Here is a 10,606-nt window from a genome sequence, read left to right on the forward strand (position 1 = left end):
AGAGGCACTCTGCACTGCAACGGCCTGTAATTAAGTAGGCTTTATGATAGTAAAGACACTTTATGTGGGGCGTTACCAGTAACGCCCCGGATTTAACTCACCTTACATCCTCTCCTACGTGGGCTGGCTGGGGTCCTGGCGCACTCTATATAAGCCACCCCCCTCCACAGGTAGAGGGGTTCGGCACCTTGTAACTCATATACTCATAATCCACTCGACCGCCTCCGGGCTCCGAGACGTAGGGCTATTACTTCTCCCGAGAAGGGCCTGAACTCGTACATCCCTTGTGTTTACAACCTCTCCATAGCTAGGACCTTGCCTCTCCATACCTACCCCCACTCTACTGTCAGGCTTAGAACCACGACAGTTGGCGCCCACCGTGGGGCAGGTGTTTTAGCGATTTTGTGGAGAAGTTGCGATTCTTCCGAGTACTTTCATCATGGTGGCTGCTGGAGTTTTGGTCGAGGGTCGAGAGATCTGTCTCGGCACTCTCACCTTCATCGCCGACGACTCCGCCTGGCTCTAGGAGGCTCCACTCGACGTTGATGCGCTCCCCGTCCGCGGTGTGATGCATTTTCGCGCATGTGTCCGCGGCGTTCTGCTGCGGCAACCGTCGACCCCGTATCGGTCGGCTCCTCCATCATCCACCCTCCCGGTCTCCCGCCAGCGCAAGCGCTCGGGCCGGTCGAGGCTTCAGCGATGGGTGAGGCACACGGTGGCTCGCCAATCGGCCACCACCCAAGTTGCGGCAATCGAGCCCGACGAATCTCTCTACGGCTTGTTCGATCTGTCGACTGGCTCCGTAGAGACGGCATCCGAGTGCGGTAGCAGTGATCCAGCGGCGGAAATCTTGATGGTCGACGGGCCCCGCAGTCCCCCTGGCTTCGCCCGTGATGGTGGAGCAGGTGATGGAGGCGACCCCGCACGAGGCCACGAAGAGTACCAGCCCGAGCCACTCGACTCTCTGCAAAGGAACGTGGATGCTCTGCGTACTCCCATCGCAGGAGAAACCCCCGAGGCTCGTGCCTTGGAGGAGGCACGTCTGGCCAATTTGGCCGAATGCACTCGACTAGAGAATCTTCAGCGAGCACTCGACGAGCGCGCGCGGCAACGAGTTCCCGACACCAGTCGACGTCAACTCTTCCCGCCGACTCAGGTATATCGAACCCCAATCCAGAATTTAGCAGCTGCGACCCGTATAGCAGAGTCCATCCAGCCTTCTCAGTCGGAAGCTGGCAGAGGTTTGCTGCAGATGAGGGATCTGCTCCGGGCAGCAGGAGATCAGAATTCAGCCATGTCTCAGTCGCGCAACAGAATTCACAGTCGATCCGTCACTGCGAATACGGTTCAGTCGGCTCACAGCCCCAGATCGCCTCCGCGGCGTGAAGGGCGCGAGAATCGACGAGATCAATATGGCGACCGACTCGACCGAGATGATAGGCGTCGAGTGCCCAATTCCCCTCCGAGGGGTGGGTCTTACGCTCCTCGGCAGCAAGATGACAGGCGTCAGTACAGTACAGGGCGAAGGGTTCCAGTCGACCCCAGAGAACCAGGCTTCGACGCGCGATCCATTATCGTGCAAGGTTTGGTCGACCGGAACAGAGCCCATCGAGGCGGACTCGACAGAGACGCGCCCACAAGCAGTCGAGTGCATGTTTCTGGTCCTGAATGTTTCAGCAGAGCTATCAGAGCCGCAGTTATCCGTCCCAATTTCAGGTTGGCAACAGGAGTCAGCAAGTTCACTGGTGAGTCTAAGCCTGAAACTTGGCTTGAAGACTACCGAGTGGCAGTTCAGATTGGTGGTGGGAACGACGAGGTGGCCATGAAGCATTTGCCCCTCATGCTGGAAGGTTCTGCCAGGGCATGGTTGACTCAATTACCTCCTAGCAGCATTTACACTTGGGAAGATCTGTCCCGAGTGTTCATCAGAACGTTTGAAGGAACTTGCAAGCGACCAGCTGGATTGACAGAGTTGCAAGTCTGCGTGCAGAAGGCTAATGAGACTCTCAGAGAGTATATTCAGAGGTGGATCACTTTGCACCACACTGTGGAGAATGTGTCTGATCATCAGGCAGTCTGCGCCTTCAAAGATGGCGTCAAGAACAGAGAACTGAGTTTGAAGTTTGGTCGAACCGGTGACATGACCTTGAGTCGGATGATGGAGATTGCTACCAAGTACGCCAACGGCGAAGAAGAAGACCGACTCCGAAGCGGCAAGCACAAGCCGAGTCAGTCGGAAAAAGGAAACACCAGTCGGAAACAGAAGCGGAAGGCTGAACCGGCAGCTCCTGGAGAGGCTCTGGCCGTGACTCAGGGAAAGTTTAAGGGGAAACCAAAAGGATCCTGGAACCCCAAGAAGGTAAAGGATAAAGAAGGGAACGACGTAATGGATATGCCATGTCACATCCACACGAAGAAAGACGAAGAGGGGAATATCATCTACCCGAAGCACACCACTCGCCAATGTCGACTCCTGATCCAGCAGTTTCAGGGAAAACAGTCTAAGGACAAGGAGAAGGAGTCGGACAAGGCCGAAGACAAGGAGGACAGTGAGGAAGGATATCCGCATATCAACTCCACTCTGATGATCTTTGCAGATGTGGAAAGCAGGAGTCGACTGAAAGTCATTAACCGAGAGGTGAACATGGTTGCCCCAGCAAAAGCAAATTATCTGAAATGGTCTCAAATACCCATCACATTCGACCAATCTGATCACCCGACTCATATTGCCACCCCTGGGAGGCAAGCTTTGGTGGTCGATCCAGTTGTCGAAGGCACTCGACTGACAAAAGTGCTGATGGATGGTGGAAGCGGGCTGAATTTGTTGTATGCAGACACACTGAAAGGAATGGGCATTCCGATGTCCCGACTGAGCACTAGTAACATGAGCTTTCATGGAGTTATACCAGGGAAGAAAGCCGAGTCACTCGGCCAAATAGCTTTGGACGTGGTGTTTGGTGATTCGAAACATTTTCGCAAAGAAAAGTTGACGTTTGAGGTCGTGGATTTTCAGAGTGCATATCATGCCATTTTGGGGAGACCAGCTTACGCACGGTTCATGGCTCGACCATGTTACGTGTACCTCAAATTGAAGATGCCCGGCCCCAAAGGAGTGATCACTGTCACCGGTGATCGGAAAAAGGCAGAAGAGTGCTTTCAGAAGGGCTCAAAGATTGCCGATTCCCAGGTGACAGCGGTCGAGTTCGAGGAATACAAGCAAAACGCAGATCCGAGTGACTTGCTGCGATCAAAGAAACCCGCCACAGAGTCTGCATTTCAGTCGTCCGGTGAGACGAAGCCTGTTCACATTCACCCGACCGACCCCGATGCAGCTCCGACCCGCATCTCCACAACACTCGACCCAAAATAGGAAGAAGCGCTCATCCAGTTCCTCCGTGAGAACTGGGACATTTTTGCATGGAAGCCCGCTGACATGCCAGGTGTTCCCAGGGGACTGGCTGAGCATCGCCTAAGAGTCGACTCATCTGCAAAACCAGTCAAAGAGCATCTTCGGCGGTCCGCCGTCCAGAAGAGAAAAGCCATTGGTGAGGAAGTGGCTCGACTGTTGGCGGCAGGATTTATCCGAGAGATATACCACTCCGAGTGGCTCGCTAATGTCGTCATGGTTCCTAAGAAGGACAAGTCGCTCCGAATGTGCATTGATTTCAAGCACATCAACCGGGCCTGCCCGAAAGATCATTTTCCTCTCCCTCGCATAGATCAAATTGTTGACTCGACCGCGGGATGCGAGAGGCTGTCTTTTCTAGATGCCTACTCCGGGTACCACCAGATCCGTCTGTACGGACCCGACGAGGTAAAAACAGCTTTCATCACTCCATTCGGGTGCTTCTGCTATATCACCATGCCATTCGGCCTCAAGAATGCCGGAGCCACATTTATGCGAATGATTCAGAAGTGTCTACTCACTCAAATCAGTCGGAATGTGGAAGCATATATGGATGATATCGTTGTCAAGTCACGAAAAGGTTCCGACCTGCTCGCTGATCTCGCCGAAACATTTGCCAACCTCAGAAGATATGATATCAAGCTCAATCCATCAAAGTGCACATTTGGAGTTCCTGGTGGCAAGTTACTCGGTTTTCTCGTTTCCGAACGGGGAATCGACGCTAACCCAGAGAAGATTGGCACTATTCTCCGAATGAAACGCCCTGTGCGAGTGCACGATGTCCAGAAGCTTACTGGATGCTTGGCCGCATTAAGTCGATTCATCTCACGACTCGGTGAAAAGGCATTGCCTCTTTACCGACTGATGAAGAAGACAGACAAGTTCGAGTGGACTCCAGAAGCTGATGCAGCGTTTGCCGAGCTAAAAGCTCTGCTCTCCACCCAGCCGGTGCTTGCTGCTCCAATCAGCAAAGAGCCTCTGTTGCTCTATATCGCAGCCACAGGACAAGTCGTCAGTACTGTGCTTACGGTCGAGCGGGAAGAAGAAGGAAAAGCTCTCAAAGTTCAGCGCCCAGTGTATTATTTGTCTGAAGTCTTGACTCCATCCAAGCAGAGATATCCTCATTATCAGAAGCTTGTGTATGGAATATACATGACCACAAAGAAGGTTGCTCATTATTTTTCTGATCATTCCATCACAGTCGTCAGCGACGCTCCACTATCAGAGATTTTGCACAACAGAGATGCAACTGGTCGAGTGGCCAAATGGGCGATTGAACTTCTTCCCCTTGATATCAAGTTTGAGGCAAAGAAAGCCATTAAGTCCCAGGCAATAGCAGATTTCCTCGCCGAGTGGATTGAACAACAGCAGCCGACTGAAGTTCACTCGGAGCATTGGACCATGTTCTTTGATGGCTCTAAGATGTTGAATGGTTCCGGTGCTGGGGTTGTCCTGGTTTCCCCCAGAGGAGATAAGCTCAGATATGTGCTCCAGATTCACTTTGATTCCTCCAACAATGAGGCAGAATATGAGGCCCTCTTATATGGGTTGCGCATGGCCATTTCACTCGGCGTCCGTCGCCTGATGGTCTATGGCGACTCGGATTTAGTGGTCAACCAGGTGATGAAAGAGTGGGACGTGAGAAGCCCAGCCATGACTGGATACTGCAGTGCAGTGAGGAAGCTGGAAAAGAAGTTCGAGGGGTTGGAGCTCCATCATATACCCCGACTGAAAAATCAAGCAGCTGATGATCTAGCAAAGATAGGTTCCAAGAGAGAAGCCATTCCGAGTGGTGTGTTCTTGGAGCATATACACACTCCGTCAGTCAAAGAAGATCCTTTCACCGAAGAAACTCCACAGCCCAAGAGTGCCACAGATCCGACTGAGTTGAAGTCCCAGCGGTGGTCGACTTGATCATGGAGGTCTTGGTGGTCATTCCCGACTGGACAGTTCCATATGTCGCGTATATCCTGAGAAAAGAGCTTCCGGAGGATGAGGAAGAGGCTCGACAGATCGTCCGTCGATCTAAGGCCTTTACCGTAATCAAAGGACAATTATACAGAGAAAGCGCGACTGGAGTTGGTCAGAAGTGCATAACACCAGAAGAAGGTCGACTCATCCTCAATGATATCCACTCGGGGACCTGTGGTCATCATGCGTCCTCTCGGACCATCGTGGCCAAAGCATACCGAGCCGGATTTTACTGGCCAAAGGCGAATGAGATGGCAAAAGAGATAGTGGATAAGTGCGAGGGATGTCAGTTCTACTCGAATATGTCGCACAAGCCTGCGTCGGCTCTGAAGACCATCCCACTCGTCTGGCCTTTCGCAGTATGGGGATTGGACATGGTCGGTCCTTTGAGAACAGGACGAAGCGGCTTCACGCATGTACTGGTGGCAGTCGACAAGTTCACCAAGTGGATCGAGGCTAAACCAATCAAGAACCTTGACACCGGTACTGCTGTTAGCTTCATCAGGGAACTAATATTCAGATATGGAGTCCCGCACAGCATCATTACGGATAATGGGTCGAACTTTGACTCGGAGGAATTCAGAGATTTCTGCAACTCCCAAGGCACACGGGTCGACTACGCTTCAGTCGCCCATCCGCAGTCGAATGGACAAGCAGAGCGAGCTAATGGACTGATTCTTAAGGGATTGAAGCCCCGACTGATGCGTGATCTCAAACACGCGGCTGGAGCTTGGGTCGACGAACTTCCCTCAGTGCTTTGGGGGCTGCGGACCACACCTAATCGGTCGACCGGAAGAACTCCATTCTTCTTGGTCTACGGAGCTGAAGCAGTCTTGCCGAGTGATCTTCTCCACAATGCTCCTCGAGTTGAAATCTACAACGAAGCAGAGGCTGAACAAGCGCGGCAGGACGCAGTCGACCTTTTAGAGGAAGAAAGGGAGATGGCTCTGATCCGGTCGACCATCTACCAACAAGATTTGCGTCGTTTCCACGCCAGAAATGTGAGAGGTCGAGCCTTCCAGGAAGGAGATTTAGTTCTCCGAGTGGATCAGCACAAACCACACAAGCTTGCTCCTTCTTGGGAAGGTCCCTTCATCGTCACCAAGGTTCTCCACAACGGGGCGTACCGTCTTTACAACGTCGAGCATAATATCGACGAGCCCCGAGCTTGGAACGCGGAACTACTCCGCCCATTTTATACTTAAGTTTTATCACTCGGATGAGTTGCAATAAAGTACTTCTGTAGTTCATGGACCTCAAAATAATAGTGTCATAGTTCCTCCATAATTTCTGTCACTTTTTATTTTTGTCCAATAAAATTCCCCCTCAGTGGGTGACTTAGCCGCGAATCCGTTTCGCCTAAGTTTGTAAAAATCCTACCGAGTGGTGAGCCAGACTCCCACTCGGAGGCTTAGCTGCGAATCCGTTTCGCCTAAGTTATCAAAATCCTACCGAGTGGTAAGCCAGACTTCCACTCGGAGGCTTAGCTGCAGTCCAAGGACTCGCCTAAGTTTGTCAAAATCCTACCGAGTGGAGAGCAACCTCTCACTCGGGGGCTTAGCTGCAGTCCAAGCACTCGCCTAAGTTATAAAAATCCTACCGAGTGAAGAGCAAACCTCTCACTCGGGGGCTTAGCTGCAGTCCAAGCACTCGCGTAAGTTATAAAAATCCTACCGAGTGAAGAGCAAACCTCTCACTCGGGGGCTTAGCTGCAGTCCAAGGACTCGCCTAAGTTACAAAAACCCTACCGAGTGAAGAGCAACCCTCTCACTCGGAGGCTTAGCTGCAGTGCAAGCACTCGCCTAAGTTTGTAAAAATCCTACCGAGTGAAGAGCAAACCTTTCACTCGGGGGCTTAGCTGCAGCCCTGTGCTCGCCTAAGTTTAAAAAATCACTCCAAGTGGCGAGCAATCCTCTCACTCGGGGGGCTTAGCTGTAGTCCAAGCACTCGCCTAAGTTACAAAAATCCTACCGAGTGGTGAGCCAGACTCCCACTCGGAGGCTTAGCTGCGAATCCGTTTCGCCTAAGTTATCAAAATCCTATCGAGTGGTAAGCCAGACTTTCACTCGGGGGCTTAGCTGCAACCCTGTGCTCGCCTAAGTTGTAAAAAATCCCACCGAGTGAAGAGCAAGCCTCTCACTCGGGGGCTTAGCTGCAGTCCAAACACTCGCCTAAGTTATAAAATTCCTACCGAGTGAAGAGAAAACCTCTCACTCGGAGGCTTAGCTGCAGCCCAGTGCTAGCCTAAGTTATCAAAATCCTACCGAGTGAAGAGTAAACCTCTCACTCGGGGCTTAGCTGCAGCCCAGTGCTCGCCTAAGTTATAGAAATCCTACCGAGTGGTAAGCCGGGCTTCCACTCGGAGGCTTAGCCGCAGCCCAGTGCTCGCCTAAGTGGACTAAAGAATAAGTCGATTGCAGTAAAGGCGCCTTGCTTTGAACCTGCAAAAGACATTTCGAGCCAAAGGCAATCGTATTCAAGCACCAAATTCAAGTTTGAATCGATATCTAAAGGAACCGAAAGTGCTCAGGCGTTAAGCCTGTTAAGGTTTATCGGTTACAATTCCACTCGGCATACCGAGGCAAATTTAAAGCGTCGAGCCAGAAGAAGTTTTTTACCCCTCCTGTGGAGGGCTGGAAGGTGCAACGAATTCATCAAGGTCAATTCCGTCGGCGATCCGAGTGGCAGCTGCAAGGAAAGTTTCCATAAAGGACCTGAAGTCGTGTTTCTTGGTGTTGGCCACCCGAAGGGCCGCCAGCTTCTCTTCTCGCGCATCTTTACAGTGGACTCGGGCCAGACACAGAGCAACATCTGCACCACACCGAGCCGAGGACTTCTTCCATTCCTGCACTCGACCAGGGATCGTGTTCAAGCGGGCCATCAGCGACTCAAGGTCATTCTGAAGTGTCTCCTCAGGCCAGAGCGTCGAGTCGATGCGAGATGTGGCGGCCTTCAGCCTTGCGAGATAGTCCACGACAGCTGCAACACGAGACTCCAGTCGGAAAACATCCATGGCAACTTCGTCGTTCACCGGAGAATTGACGGGGTCGAGGTTTGGCTCCAGCCGGCTAGTTTCTTCTTCAAAGTTTTGACAAAATTCTGCAAGGATGATCACTAAGTCAAGGGGATGGTCGAATGGAAAAACCACAATTGGAAATGTTTGCCGAGCATAGAGGTTTACCTTCAAGCATAAGAAACAGCTTCTTGGCAAGACCACTCAGGAAGGCCTCCAGATCAGTTTTCTTCCCAGTCAACTTACTGACTTGGTCGGTCAGGGCAGCTTTATCAGTTTTTAGTCGACTGACCTCCTTGTTGGCGATCCCAAGAGCAGCTTTCAGATTGGTATTGTCTTGTTCAAGCTTGGTGACTGAAGCTAACTTCTCGTCAGCAAGCTTGATCTTCTCAGCTAGTTCGAGGTCTTTCTTCTGTTGGGCCTCCCTTACCTTACCTGCAAGTTACAGCAAGATCAGATTTTGAAACAAGCAAGGGGAAAAGCAGTCGTCAGGGTCTCACCAAACATACCTTCGGTCTCCTCCTTTGCCTTCGTCAGCTTCTCCTGAACCAGCTTCAAGCTCAGCTCGAGTTGAGTGTGCTTGTTTTCCAGCTCAGAGTAGCGAGCCACAAGATCACAGGAGTTCTGCGAAGAACCAATCGACTAAATGTCAAATATAATTCACTTCCGAGTGAAAAAGGAAAAAACACACGTTTCTAAGACTACAGCCGAATACAAGCATTCGACCGTAGTCTCGGGGACTACACCCAGTGGGTGCACTCAGCGTGCCCCCACTAATCCTGTTGAAGACAAAGTCGACCAGTCGACCTCAAAAAAAAAGAGAGATGTATTCTTTAAGACTGTGATCAACTGCAAGCAGTCGACCACAGTCTCGGGGACTACACCCAGTGGGTGCACTCAGCGTGCCCCCACCGGTTTGTGAAATCCAGTCGACATAGTCGACTGACAGAAAGATTGACATCATAAAGCCTAAGGCCGACTGCCAGCAGTCGACCTTAGCCTTGGGGACTACACCCAGCGGGTGCACTCAGCGTGCCCCCGCTAACACGGAGTTTAATCGACACACCCAGTGGGTGACTACTATAAATTCCGGAAAGGAAAAGTTTTTGGTAGCATATCCAACAGAACAAACGGTGGTCGACTGACCTGAACATTGCTTTGGAGGGCAGAACTGGCGTCATAAGCTGCCTGGCTCGCATCCCGGATGGTCTTCAACTGCTCCATCATGATTCCCGCCTGGCGTATCGCTCCTTCGCCGCGCCAGCTTGGTCCTCTGGGACGTGGTGCGTCGTGAAGAGGGAGGGCTGCTGAGCACTCGTCAATGGATCTGCGAAGGACACCGTGTGTCGAGTGGTGTTCTCTTCCTCCGCAATCAGAATCTCAGGCGCCGTCACATCCTGGGGCACCTTGCTGGCGGACGCTTTCCTACTCCTCCTGCGCTTCAGTGGTTCTTCATCCTCATCATCATCAGGGAGATTGATAACAGCATTGGGTGGAGCTACGGAGAAGAATCAGGATCAGAGATCGCGAGTCAGTCGACTAAGAACGGCGTTAAGAATACAGTACCTGGTTTCGAAGTTGCTGCGTCCTCCATCTCATGGTCATCAGCCCGGGCTGAGGTTTCAGAAGTAGCAGCACTGCAACTCCAAAGGATCAGTCGACTAACTTCAGCGTCGACCAGAGACAAAGTTCACACAAAATAAGAAGACTTAAGCAGCACGATTACCCTGATATGGTGGGGATGGACACCTTCATCTTCGGCAGGAGCTTGATCGGCTTCGACGAGGCCGCCCTGGGCTGCTTCGGCGCCTTTTCAGTCGGCACCGGAGAGGTGGTCCGAGGGCGCTTGGTCGACTGAGCAACGGTCGCAACCCCCTTGCCACGTTCAGTCGAAGGGTCGTGGACAAGCTTCGACCGCCTTTCTGAGCGCGGTGGTACGACCTCCTCCTCCTCTTCTTCCTCGTCTTCAACGTCATCTTCATCACCGTCATCATCATCATCGTCATCATCATCCTCTGCAACGTCCGAGTCCCATTCCTCCTCTTCCTGGCTCTCGCCCCCACTCGCCTCACCCTCCTCAGTCGGAGCTTGTGCCCCATTGGGCATCGAGTACAGCTCGGTGAGGGCCTAGCAGATATCAAGACAAGGATCAATCGACCAGTCGGCAGGATAAACAGAAATGAATGTGACAAGAACACAGTGGAGAGCAGAGCAAG

The sequence above is a fragment of the Triticum aestivum genome, chromosome 7B (assembly GCF_018294505.1).
Source record: "Triticum aestivum cultivar Chinese Spring chromosome 7B, IWGSC CS RefSeq v2.1, whole genome shotgun sequence".
In the NCBI taxonomy this organism is placed as follows: Eukaryota; Viridiplantae; Streptophyta; class Magnoliopsida; order Poales; family Poaceae; genus Triticum; species Triticum aestivum.